Raw genomic sequence first — 14,105 nt, forward strand, 5'->3', positions numbered from 1 at the left:
ACTGGAGAGTGTTCTTTATTTGAGTGTCCTTGATCCAATCGGTTGTGGCCTATTCCATGCAATTTGGGTTTAGCTCTATTGGTGTGAGTTGTTCTGCAATATCTTATGTGTCCAATAATGGTGGAAAGTATGGTCGAAGGCAGTCCACATTGAACATTGGGTGCAGGCCAAGGAATGGGAGAATTTTGAGCTCAAAAGCATTGTCTCCCATAGCCTTAGTGATGATGTAAGGCTCATATCAGAGTGGGTGAAGCTTGCGGTGGGCCCCAGTGAGGTGCTCCTTTTGTAAATGTAACCAAACTTTGTAGCCCACCTAGAACTTGTGTGGCACCCGATGCTAATCATGATGTTGTTTGCACTTAACATTTTCTCTATCTAATATGTCATGGACATAATGCATTAAATGAATTTGGTAGCTTTGTTAGCTTTGGATTGGACATAAGCCAAATCTGCTTGAGTAGCTACAAGTGTTATGGCAACATAAATGGGACATAGTGGATGGAATTCCAACCCCACCTCAAAGGGGTTATGGCTAGTTGATCAATGGAGAGATTTGTTGTAGTTGTGTCGGACCTAGGGGAAGTTTTCATCCCATGTTTGTGGATGCTTCGAGTTGTACATGCACAGGATGTGCACAATCATCTTATTGATGACCTTTGTTTTTCCATCAGTTTGGGGGTGGAAGGTCGTAAACTTAGTGCGCTCGGTATCCAACAACAACCAGAGGCTTGACTTGAATGTACTTAGGAACCTTCTCTCCCGATCTGGGATAATGGACTGTGGAATCCCAAAGTGTACCCATACTCGTTCAAAGAAGAATTTGGCAGTGGCTACTGTTGTGATACTCTTCTTATAGGCCACGAGAATGGACATCTTAGAAAATTTATTGACGACCATGAAAACAAAGTCGTTTCCATGCTTGGTAGGAGGGAGGCCCGACATGTAATCCATGGAGATAGATTCCCAGAGATGGTTAGGAGTAGGCAGAGGAGTATATAGGCCCTTCTTCTTGATTGTCAATTTAGAAATGGCGCAGGAAGTGCACGATCTAATGTACTTCCCAACATTTTGTTGAAGGTTCGACCAATAAAAATACTTCTGCAACACCACCATTGTTTTCTCTACCCCAAAATGTCCAGCGACCCAACTGTAGTGGGCCTCCCAAATCATCTTGACACACTTTCTTGAAGGAACATAGAGGTATCCCAGGTGGCATAACATTGTGTCCTAGAGGTGAAGTATGGAACTTGCCTGCCTTGTAGGAGCATCTGGTATGTGGTGCCAAATTCTAGATCACTTTCTTAAAGATGCGTTCATCCTGAAGTCTCGTGTCCACAACAGTTGAGCATAGTGGGCAGCGCCATAACCGACGGTTGGTTAAGGGAGTAAGAAACATTATTTTTGCTTCCCTTCTTGTAATTAATGTTCAAATGGAATTTTTGTAGATATGCAGACCATTTTTTACGGCGATTGTTCTGCAAATTTCCTTATGTCTATATGAACTGTAGGGGTTAGTGGTCTGTGTGGATGATAATTTCCTTCCCCATAATGTAATGCTTCCATTGTTGGCAAACCTGCACAATGGGATACATGTATTTGTCATAGGTGGCATACTTTCAGACGGTATCTGAAAGTTTTTCATTGTAGTATACCGCCAGATGCCCCTGCTAGGTAAGAACCGCACCAATAGTATAGTCGGAGGCATCTATCGCAATTTAAAACGATTGCTACATGTCTAGTAATGTTAGCACTGGTGCAGAGCAAAGGTGATGCTTCAAATCAAAAAACACCTTCTACTGGGATTTAGACCAAAAGAACTTTGCTTTCGCTCTGCCCTTGGCGACTTGACTCAAAGGCCAAGTGATACGAGAGAATCCCAACACGAACCTGCGATAGAAATTAGCAAGACCCGTAACATTGCAGAGCTCTATTAGAGTGGTTGGCACTGGCTAATCCCAAATAAATTGTATCTTGGTTGGGTCCACATGCATACTCTCCTCATCAATGATATACCCCAAATATTGAACCTAGGTCATACCAAAAGTGAATTTCTTCAAATTGGCACACAATTTGTGTATTCATGGGGTTTAGAGGACTTGTCGAATACAGTGTAGGTGCTCTTCCCAAATTTGGCTGAAGATTAAGATGTCATCCAAATATACTACCAAAAACATGTTGGTGAAGGGCCGCAATATGTTTTCCATCATCCTCATGAAGGTTATGGAGGCATTCGTCAACCCGAAAGGCATGACGAGCCATTCAAAAAGGCCCTCCTTGGATTTGAAAGAATACTTCAACACATTAGAGGGTTCGATTGGTACTTGGTGTTAACTGGACTTCAAGTCAATCTTGCTAAAATATTTGGCCCCCTTGAGCTATTCCAGAAGGTCATCAATCCGTGGGATTAGATATATGTTCTAGACAATGTTATTATTCAGCGCCCGATAGTCAATACAGAGCCTCCAGATTCCGTCCTTCTTTTGTACTAACACGATCAAGCTCCCACAGGGTGATGAACTTGGCCTGAATTTGCCTCTTGATTTCATTTTTCTCCAAAGAATAGCATTGGTAGATCGGTGCATTGGGTAGCAACAAACCCAGGGTCAGATCAATGGATTGCTTGACCTGACAGTGTAGGGGCACCCCTATGGGTGAGGTGAAGATCTTCATATACTCCTCCACAACCTTGTCCATATGTTGTTGTTGTGTGGAGGAGCCCTGCCTGGAGGCAATGGATGTGGCCACAATATTCCTCTTGTTTTGAGGTCAGATCATGAGGAATAAAAATTTTCCATTCTGGGAAATGATCTTACTGCATTGTTTAGAAGAGTTCAAAGAAAAGGCGGTAGGTGGCGCCACCTTTGGTATCCTTTACAATTTCTGACCCAAAGTAATAATAACAGAGTAAGGTGTGGATTCATATATAGCATTATTCCATAAGTATGGTTGACCTAATAAAACATCACAAACTTCCAGAGGGATAACATCGCAAAATACCTCATTTGCAAAGGGCTTGATGCTAAAAGGCAGGCAACACTACTGGCTAAAATGAAGATCTATCCCTTGCTGGAGCCACCCAATGGTGTACGACTGGGGTTGAGGCGTTGTTGGCAACTTCAATCTCTTAACGACCTTGGCTAACATCAAGTTCTTCTGGATCCCACTGTCAATGGTGTACTGCACCCACGAACCCTTTACCCACATATGCGAGTGGAAGAGGTGCTCCCCCTCCTCTGGATCCTCAGGTTCCGTATTTTTGGGCTTGGTGGTGGCTACCGTTATAGTGGGTTCTACATCAATTATTTTCTTCCCTTTTTCGGTCCCCTTGATAGGTTTTGGCTCAAAGTCAGAGCATGCATCCATCTCTAAGATTTTTAGCTCGCCCACTAGCGCTTTCTTTGTGCAACATTCATTTGTGTTATGAGTGGTAGTTTTATGAAACTCACACCACTTGCTAGTGTCCTTCTTCGCCTTCCCATTATTCTTAGCCTGTGGATTCAAGGAGTTGTCTTGGGGAGTCATGGCCTAGCTCTGCCCTTTGATTTGTTGCTTGGGGGCACCTTTGTTCTACTTTGGGTTCACAGATCCAAAGTTTCACTTCATCTGCTTGAATTTCTGCTCAATCTTGGCAGAATATCAGTATTTTGCACCAAGCAATGAGATGTCCAGGAACTCCATTTTCTCCTCAATGTATTTGTACAAAAAACCATGGTAATTGAGCACCATATGTTTCTCATAATATTTGATACCCAACTTTGTGTGCAAGGTATGGAAAATATTCATCATCTCATGCACATCTTGATTCTTTTGCTGCCGCAGAGTAGTCCATTGTATGCACTTGTCTTCACAGCTCTCGAAAGGGTAATATTATTCCTTGATGGTGTCTCGAAAAGAATTCCAAGTGGGTGCAGCTGAAAACAGTGAGGGTTCCCTCTCATCCTTCTACTCACAGTAGGTTTCCCACATGTCCTTGACATGAACTGAGAAATATCTTTCCAACATATTTAACTGTTTATCTACGACATATGCATCTATCTAACCTTCAAAATAGGAATTTCAAAGTTGACTTATACCTTAAAGGGAGTGGCACCTCCAGAGTGGCTCTTGGATGAAGATGTGTCATCTATGGGTATCTGCCGAAGGATTTGGGAAAATTTATCCATCATCGCGTTCCTTTGTGGCTCAGGGGCTTCTTCGAGTAATATTTTGAAAGGATCTCTTGCTCCCTCGATTTTCTTTTCTTCCTCCATGGGAGGAATTCGGGGTCAGTGAGGCTGGTCTTGCAAAGATTCAACCAGCTCGAGCCCTAACTCCTTATACCCCGACCTCATTGAGGACATACACAGAAAAATGAAGAAAGAGCATACCGCTCTAATACCACTAATCCATATTGATGAAGGACTAAAATGAAATAGAGATATGAACATAAACATAAAGATACAACGAAAAAATAACTTCAATTCATTAATAATAAAGTACTAAAAAATTGTTACAAGCATAATGGAAATAAACTAGCTTAGGCAATTGTATCTTATCTCTGAGAAGAGATGTGGAAGCTACATGCCTCTGGACTGTGTTTACAATGAGGCTTGGTGGCCTTTTTATCATTGAGAAACAATGAGAAACCCTAAACATCCAAAAACCTAGCCTTAGGAGATGAAGCGTTAAAAGCTTGTGGGCCCCTTTCGGGTAAGTTAGAACATCAACTTCCTGAGGTCGTAACTTTGGCATACGATCTTTGTTTGGCTATTATAATACCTCGTTTTTAAGATCTCAAAGAGGAGGCTAAAAACAAGCTAGGAAATTGTTTGGCACTTTCCGGTCTCTCCGTTTTCCCAGAAAAAAAAACTTCTTTTAGTCCCTCAAAATGGCTCCAGATGTTTAGGACCTGAAAAAACTACCAAAAATAATAAATATTCCTAAAATTAAGGAAACTAAAAAAAACAACAGTGGGGACCAAGTGGAATAGGTGAGTGGCCACCAATATCCACCTAGATTAGTTATGTGGTTGCAGTTATAACAAGGGGAATAGCCTTTCATATCCCCATGACTCTTGAGTTACCCGCATGACTCTTGGACCTCTATTATGACCTTTGTACTTTTATGTAACTCTTGAACTTCTAAATGACTTTTAGACTTATCCTCAAGACATTTTTTCCATATATGAATAAGTGACTTTTCATATTCCACATATCACTCTTTGATTTCCACACATTACATTTTGTCCTTTTCTTGAGAATACATCATTACATTCCACATGATGATGTGGCATGAGACATGGACACACATTAACTATTATGATGACACTTGTACAAGATACAACTTGATAATGATGACATGGACTTCATGATGAGGTGGCAATGCCAAGTTGTCTTCCTTGTTGCTTCATCTTGCATTCTTGATGATAGATATGATCTATGCTTCATCTTCATGAAGGATCCACTTTGTTGCTTATTTTCACCATCCGAAGGGTCTTAGATCAACATTGGAATCCTCTAAGTCATCATGCAATGTCTTTTTTTTGTTTCGTTCCATGATAGCTCTCTTTTGTTGTTGTTCTTCGCAGGTGTTTCTGTGTGCTTCCTTCTTGCTATCTTCTTTGAGCATTACCTTGTCATGCTAGGAAAGTACTCATACCAACGAAAATCATTTATGATAACTAAGTGATCTTAAAAACATCTATTCTATCATTCCCTAGCTCATGCAATGATTATCCCATGATAGGCATGTGAGACAATTAAAAGAAGAAGGCTTGATTAAGAGGGCACAGTTAAACTCATCAAGGCTCACAAGAGACCTTCAAGGTAAAATTATGCGCTCAAGAAAGAGAAAGAGAACTCAAGGGCACAGGTCTGAAGCAAGAAGGAGAATCATTCATTGGTTCAAGATGTTCTCATGTGCTCAAAGAAGCTAAGCAGGGTGCACACCGAAGGGACAAAGGGGCTAGGATTATAGCCTTCCAAATGCACTCATGCACTCAAGAGGAATAAGGAGGGTGCAAGGCGCATAGTCGATGCATGAAGGAGAAAAAATTCATTGGTTCACGGTGTGCTCATGCACTCAAGGAATAAAGGAGGGTGCAAGGGTGCACATTGAAGGGACGTAGGGGTTAGGATTAAAGCCTTCGCAGTGTGCTTATTCGCTTAAGAGGAACTAGGATAATGTAGTTCTTCAAGTCGAAGGAGTGTGGTCAAATGAAGGCTTCAAGCTTCATATTTGTGCCATGTGTTATTTAAGAGAAGCATGAAGTATTTGTGCTTCAAGAGTGCATCATGCGCTTAAAGGGATGGATGAAGGCTTCATGATTCAAGAATGTGCCATGCGCTCAAAGATAATTATGAAGGTTTCATGCTTCAAGAATGTGCCATGCACTCAAAGGATTCAGGCTTCAAGGGTGCACCATGTTCTCAATGGTTTCACATTCGTGAGTGGGCCATGCACTCAAAGGGAATGATGAAAGCTTTATTCTTTGTGAGTGTGTAATGTGTTTTAAGGGAAGGCTTCGTGCTTCGTAAGTTTGTCATGCACTTTTAAAGAGACAGAGGACCATTCGTTGTTCTAAAGTGTGCTTCGTCATTCAGAAGTGTGCTTAGGCTTGCGAGGGCACATTTTTTTCCAATAGTGGCTACTTGTTCATCTAGAATGTGCTTTCCACTAAGGTAGGACGCAAAAGGCTAAGTTACTTATCATAGGAAGTACTAATCCACTATGAGATGGATGAGACCTTAGAAAATACTTAGTCCACAAGTATGGGAGGAAACGATATGTCAATGAGTATCATGAATAAGTTGTGCTCATCACCTAGTAAGAAGGATAATGCCTTTACAGCTTGCATAGAGCAGGAGAACCAAGAAGAGCTCTCAAAATGACTACGTACGAGACCAACAGAGTAAACAATAGAAATGCATCTGAACATGACTCAAACTTTGATCACACACATAAAACCATCAATACAAGCCAAAAATATACATAGTAATCATAGATAATAATCACATTTTGAAATGACAGCAAAGAAACACCTATTTCTAAGTATGACAGTTGAAAAGACACATTACAACACTTAGAACACAAGTTACGACAGGAGTGACGACTGTGACCAAAAGGTGTGCTAAGCTATAATAATGTGTCTAACACATATTCAAATGATATGTAGGACCATGTAATGAAGAAGGGTGCACCAGAACTAACTTTTGTGATACGAAAAAGTGCAACGCATGCAAGAGTGAAAACAATAAAAATGACATTTGTGATAGGAGGAAAACATGAAGATGACACTATCACAATGTGAACGAACTTGAAAGCGACATATGCCAAAGTGAAGATAACATGAAAATGTCACTTATTAAAGTGGAAGCAAGTAAAAGTGACAGTCGTAAACATGAAATCAACACTTGTGAAAGCAAAGGTGCACCAAAAGCGACAGTTGGGAAAAATCACCAAAATAAAAGTACAAAGGCAACCAAAGTGAGGGAGATTGTCAATGAAAATGCGCACCAACCGTTGACATGATTTAGACATTACACATGCACTATCTTGATGGATGGTGATGTGCCTGTTTAATCTTGCATAAAGAAATTGTGCTCATGAGTTCAACCAAAACTGTGCATGTGTGAGCAAGTGACTTTGACGAGTAAACTTATCGCAAAGCATCAATCAGCCATGGAACATCAGATCATGAGATCCTTAGTAGGATCTGAAATTCAAGTGTGAGAAAAATTTGGAGGGTGTTGATCATAGTGCCAACATGTGATAAAGAGGCCTCCAAGGGAAAGACACAATTTGGGCACAAATATCTAAGAGGATGCAATTCACTTTCCTTGAAGAGGCCAAATTAGGGCAATACAAGAACTAGCATTTGATTGATAGGATGAGAGTTGGGATGGCCAAAGATCAATATGCCAAGAAAGGGTTCCCTATTATGTATTCCAATAAGTTTAAGGCACATGAAACCCTCAAGAAGCCCCCAAGTTGATGCGATAACCAAACTAGGGGTTACCCTAGGGCCAAAAACTTGGGCATGAGAAATTAAAGATGAAAATGGAATGAATTCCCACCAAAAAGGAACGATTTTGTGGTAACAACTCAACCGTTGATATTTATACTTTCTAAGACCCAAAATTCCCTTTGCTTGTCAATTTGAATTAAGCCCTATTTAGTTTCATTACCTTGAGCCTCGGTCGAATTAGATAAAGAGAAAAAATTCAAAACTATAGATAAAAATGGTTTGATCATCAAGAAACATGGGCAGTGCCTATTCCTTGGGTTGATGGAGTCTATGGAGGTGATAGACTAGTGAATTCTTAAGGATTAAGGATGGTTTATGCCCTAGCACAAACCCCAACTATTACTTTTGTGTAGGATTAAAGTCACTTGAGAGAGCTATAACAAAGAATCACCAAGGGGAATGCCATTAACAATTCATATATAAGTAATGCATGCAATTATGACATCTACATTCTATAATATAAATTTTCAATAAATTAGGGCACAATAGAAAAACCTAAGATTATCATTCAATTCCAAACATTAGACATAAGCAAAAATATTATTCAAAAATAGGCATATTTACAATATGAACATGCATGAACATCCCATTATCAATCCAAGACAACTTCTCCAAAGCAAAGTGATTAGCTCCAATAATCAATTATATTCCATAGGTCACATATTGCCAATGAAAAGAAGTCGAATTTCCCAAGGGATGATGATGATAAATTAAAAGTCCTTTCCTCTATTTATATGAGGATGAAGATTCATAATTTTTAGCCTAAAGCCCATATTAATAAGTAAAATCACAATTAAATCATTGGGTTACAAAACAACCCAACTAGCCTTTTACAAAACGCTAAAAATAGCCCAATGTGTGAGTCGTGAGGCCTTTTAGGCTGACATCATGCATCATTAGTGGTTCATGTTGCAAGCATTGAGGATTTTGTGTGCCAAGTGTGGTGTAGAAGCCTCTAAAAATCATCATTTGACTGTTGGTCCTGAAATTTTCATCAATATCCCTTTGTGGTCCCTAGAATCCACTAGGGTACCAAAAGGTGGTCTCTTAGGCCTTCAATTTCTCAAAATTTCCATCTTTGCTTCAGTGTTGAGGGATTTCTAGGTGTTGCTAGACCTCCAAGGTATTTGAAGGTGGTACCTTGCTCATTAGGGCCTTGGATCAACTACCATCTCTTAGATAGTGCTAAGGTTGGCCTGGGGGCATGTTGTTCCAAGTGCATCATCCTGAAGAATCATCAAATGGTGTGCAAAGTGGCAGAATGTCCTGGGTGTAGAAGGAATGTGATGCCTAATCAAACATGCCATATTTTATGTGATGTCCAACATGCCATACATGCCATAATAACACTCACTAATCAAACATGCCATATTATGTGTGATGTACAACAACTCTCCCAGCTGCAGATTCCTTTTCATTCTTATTCCTCCCTTTAACTCTCCAGCCGTGAAAAACCATTTAATCTCTTCATCATTGAAAATTCAATTCACAATATCTTTAAAGGCTATTCTAATGGCATTTTGCTACTTCCATGAGATGCTCAACATGAAACTACATTTCGTTTTTCTCCTTCATACTTATGTTAAGAGGATATATAAAACAATGTAATCTTGTATAAGCATGAATAAGAGGAATAGATCCTTGAATTTCATGATCTTCCCACAATGTAATGTCACCTTTTATCGATATCCCAAGGCATCAAAATCCTCACTTTTGTATAATGTGTTCACAAGTGCAACAAATTACCTCCAAAAGAAGGACCACTGGATTGTCTGCATTTCATCAACTTGACTACCTATAGCAACCCCTGGATTTCTATCCAACCACTTCGTAAACATTGGCATGGAAGGAAAGAAAGGACAATTGGGTACATCATTTGAATCAACACGTTTGTGCATAAGGCAACCTGCAAGCTCAAATGTCGCATTAAGTGCATTATGTAATAAGGTAAAGAGTTGTAAAATTTCATCAAATATTGGTTATGGAAAAGTAGTTCCATTTGCATTATGCATAGTGAAAATGAATATAAGTATATAGATAAGTTTCAATATATATGGTACATCCATGGTACTTTAGAAATGCATAGGATCAATCATATCATCTACATGATAAAACTAGTTTCTTGCATTAATTGGTGAAACGTGAATACCATACAACTTGTCGAATACCCTATTGTTATGTGTTATGCATCATGATATGCCCCATATAATATCTTATGATTGTTGGGGGTGCTTTACCATACTTTGTATTTAAAGTTGTTGTGGACATCATACTCACTATAATATTTTACAACAAAAAATCTAGCATGATCATAACTAGTAGGAAAATCAGCACCGTTATACTCATCATAATCATAAAACCGTAATTATGACTTTTCAATCCAACATCCACATCATCAAGGCTTCAAGTCAACACCAAGGAACTAATACATTCCAAAGATTGATATGAGTAAGTTTAATGGTAATGATCTGGTAACATGGAAATTTCAGATGGAGCAATACTTTGATCTACACTAACTGGCATCCTTACAAAATGTAAAAGGTAAAAAGGTAAAAATTTGTTATTTGTATAATTCATCTCCAAATTCTTAGCCTTTGTTTCCAGAAGCCTTCTTATGCATAACTAATCATAAGACAACCTTGGATAAGCAAGAGCTCTTTATTCTGAAATAAGGAGCCATATGGCCCAAAAAGTTATGCATGGAAGGGCTCTATATAGCTAGCAACTTTGGATGATGGAAATCCAAGAAAAATGGATCAAAGCCACAGTAGTGTTGTTGGGGCCTTCGTTTTGAATGTTGAGTTTTGTGGAAAGAAAAGGAATGGCAGGTGGCAGGGACAACAGTTGGAGTTGTGGGGCTGACAGCTAAGGGAGGGAGCAGGAACAAAGAGTGAACAGGTAGTTGTGGCAATGTGGCAGACGAGAACAAGAGCAGCTGAGTAAGGGGAGATGGAAGGCAGCCGAGGGAAGATTCAATGAGCAGGAGACGAGGGGAAATGGCAGTGGCAGTGTGGATCAAAGGATAAAATGCAGAAGATAGCATGAGGAAGAGGTTACTCATGAAGTAGAGGAGCGGGGACAGGATCAGGAGAGCCTTCCTTAGTTGTGGAAAGGTGTGCCTTGTCCTTTGTTCTGGTTATGACTGGTCTTGTTGATTATGTTCTTTATGTATGTTATGATCAGGCTTTAAGCCTTCTTTAATCTTTTATGTACTTTATTATGTTAAATTTAATGAAAGAAGCAGTCTAGGATCTATAATTTATTGATGTGCTTTATGTGGGTTATTTAAAACTTTTAAATGAATGACTATAAGTCGGATGGTTTCTCGTAATGATATGAGTAGAATAACATGATTGGATAGTGTAGATGGTTGATTGTTGTAAGTTATTAATGTCTGTTGGCTGCAAACTCTTTGATACTCCATTCTACCCCAATTAACTTCAGTCGCAGCATTCCCCGGGTAAGACTCATTGCCCCTTCGGGTAAGGTGAAAATGTCAGCGTTGTTCTAGACTACAATAGAGCCTTGTTGGCCCCTTGTGCCTGAACCTAGATTCTCTTCCCTGTTGTCATTTTCGTGCCAACAAATGGTTCCATTGTCAAGACCTAAAATCAAAAAGAGGGGTTAAGAATATGGTATCAAGGATTTTTAAGAAGGAGATATGAAACTGGTGGGATGACCAAGTGGATCAGTTTGTATCATAGCATGCCATACTTTGAAGTCGAGTTGTCGCTAAGGTGAACGACGAAATTTTATACTCAGAAACTTCAAGTGATCACTACGAGATCTTCTTTTGTAAGTTCCCCAAAGAGTTGTACAACTGGTTGCAGAGATTTCAAGTGAAGGGTTGGCTAGAAGGATAGCTGCCATCCCGTCATGATTGGGTTCCCGTATATCTCGTGGAGCTCCACTGCCTTGACACAAATCTAACAAGAGCAGTAGATTTTTGGGTACAGACTACTTTGGAGGGATACATGGTCGAGTTCGTGACAAAAAATTACCAATCCTTCTCGAAGGTTGACGTCATGTTCTGATCTAGGCTAAGAAAAAAGTTGTTGAAAGAAGTACCTCTTTGGATTAAGATTTTGATGGTGGAAGAAGGCTTGATTCCTTTCTAAGAGTTGAGCTTGGCAGTGTAAACCCCCATTGTTGGGGGAGGGACCTAAGGGGAGAAATGGTACTAAGCGGGGGACTATGATGCCACTAAAGGGATGGATGTAGAAGATTCATGAAGGTCTAGGGAATTAAGAGTGCAGATAGCAGAAAAGTGATAGGAAAGGGCCATGCAGGGAATGAGATGGAAGTTAGAGGGACCACACCAAGCAGGATTGGTGTTGAAGGGTCCAGAAGAAAGATATGAGATGATAGAGAACTCGAATAAGGGGATAGAGACAACCAGGATAGATGAAAGCCTGGAAGGTGATAGGAGCCCTCCCTCACCAGTTGTGGGGGAGATCTATAATGGAAGCGATCACAGTGATCCTGAGGAAGATATGGAAGATTAGATGTGTGATGTGATGGGACGGTTGTTTGCGGAGGACAATGCATCAGACAAAATTAGAAATCCAACCCCCTGAAACTCAGGTAGCATTCACCCTGACCTTCCCCTCATATTTTATAACAATCCTAGTAAATTTGTTTCTAAGTTGCTTAAAGCGATACGAGTACATAGTGTCCATGTTAGATATAAGATTGGTTCTAGTAACTCTAAGAGTAGTGGGAATAGTACCACTAGAAATTTAGTATTGCAAGGATATCAAAAACCTATAACCCAAGGCTTTGTGCTTCTAGCATGCATTCGAACCAGCATGGCATGATCCTTTACCAGAAACTCGAAATTCTTTGCCGAGGGAATGAGGATGTATAACAACACTGGTACCTATATGAAGCCATATGGAGAGCTCACCAGACACCCAACAACGTGAAGTTGATCAAATTCCATACTACCCTTAGGGAGAGGGCCCTGAGGTGGTTTATCAAATGGGCAGAGTTAAACCAGAATCCGACCATAGACGATATCAAGAAGAGCTTCGTGCAAGAATTCAAGCTCCCCCAAACGAATCAGCAAGGGTTGTCGGAGTTGTGGGAGATCAAGAAGCGGGAAGGGGAAACTACTTGGGAGTTGATGCAGAGGTTCAAATATGCAATCGGAAAACTAAGTTACACCATAGATCCCAACCACCAGAGGGATTGGTTTATCAAGGCACTCCTACCCCTTACCCGGACACCCCTAACACAACAAAATATTGAGACCCTGCAGGATGCTCTAGAGCAAGCAACCCACATAAAGGATATGGCAGGGTATCCACATGAGTATCAGGGGGGGAGGGGGGGGGGCTTGTCACATGATCTATTGATCTTGGGTCTCCAACACCAGATAGCCATCTTAACAGAGAAATTGAAAGACTTATAGCCAGTCTGCCCAGTGAGACCCAACGTGTGGTGCACCCACTGTCTAGTGGAGGGTCACATCGTGACTAAGTGCCCGAGACTAAGGGACACAGGTAACAAATCGGGGCCCACCAGACCATCAGGGGCTCCGCCTATAGTAGTGGTTGTGGTAGTAGGATCTCAAGGGGTATTACCAAGCCGCAACCAACCTAAGTACTGTGAAGTATGTAGGGGCTATGGACATTCACCACAGTTGTGTTTGATACTACAGAAGTACTTAAATGTCCCAAACAATAGATAATGTGAGTTCTGTGCATCCATGACCCACCACACATATCAGTGTCGAGCATTGGATGTGCTAGCAGATCGACTAGACCATTCGACATTTGGGATCAATGAGACTACTCACAGAGGGCGAGGAGGAGGAGGAATGAGAGGAGGAAGAACAGGGGGCATGGGACCTATGCACTGCTACAACTATGATCAGGAAGGACATGTCTCCAAGGGTTGTCCTCTCCCAAGAATACCTTGGTGCTCTCAATGTTGGGTCAATGTACACGCAATAGAGGATTTCCCAGAACTTATTGCAAGGTGGGAAGAAGATACCAAGAAACGGGGGATGAACATGATAAATGCAGAGCCCCAGGAAGCAGAGATATCTCCGCTCTCTAATATTAATGTAGTCACCCATGGCGGCAAGAAGACGGGG

Source organism: Pinus tabuliformis, chromosome J (assembly GCF_031772625.1).
Source record: "Pinus tabuliformis cultivar Carrire ecotype Pingquan chromosome J, CPIR1, whole genome shotgun sequence".
NCBI lineage: Eukaryota > Viridiplantae > Streptophyta > Pinopsida > Pinales > Pinaceae > Pinus > Pinus tabuliformis.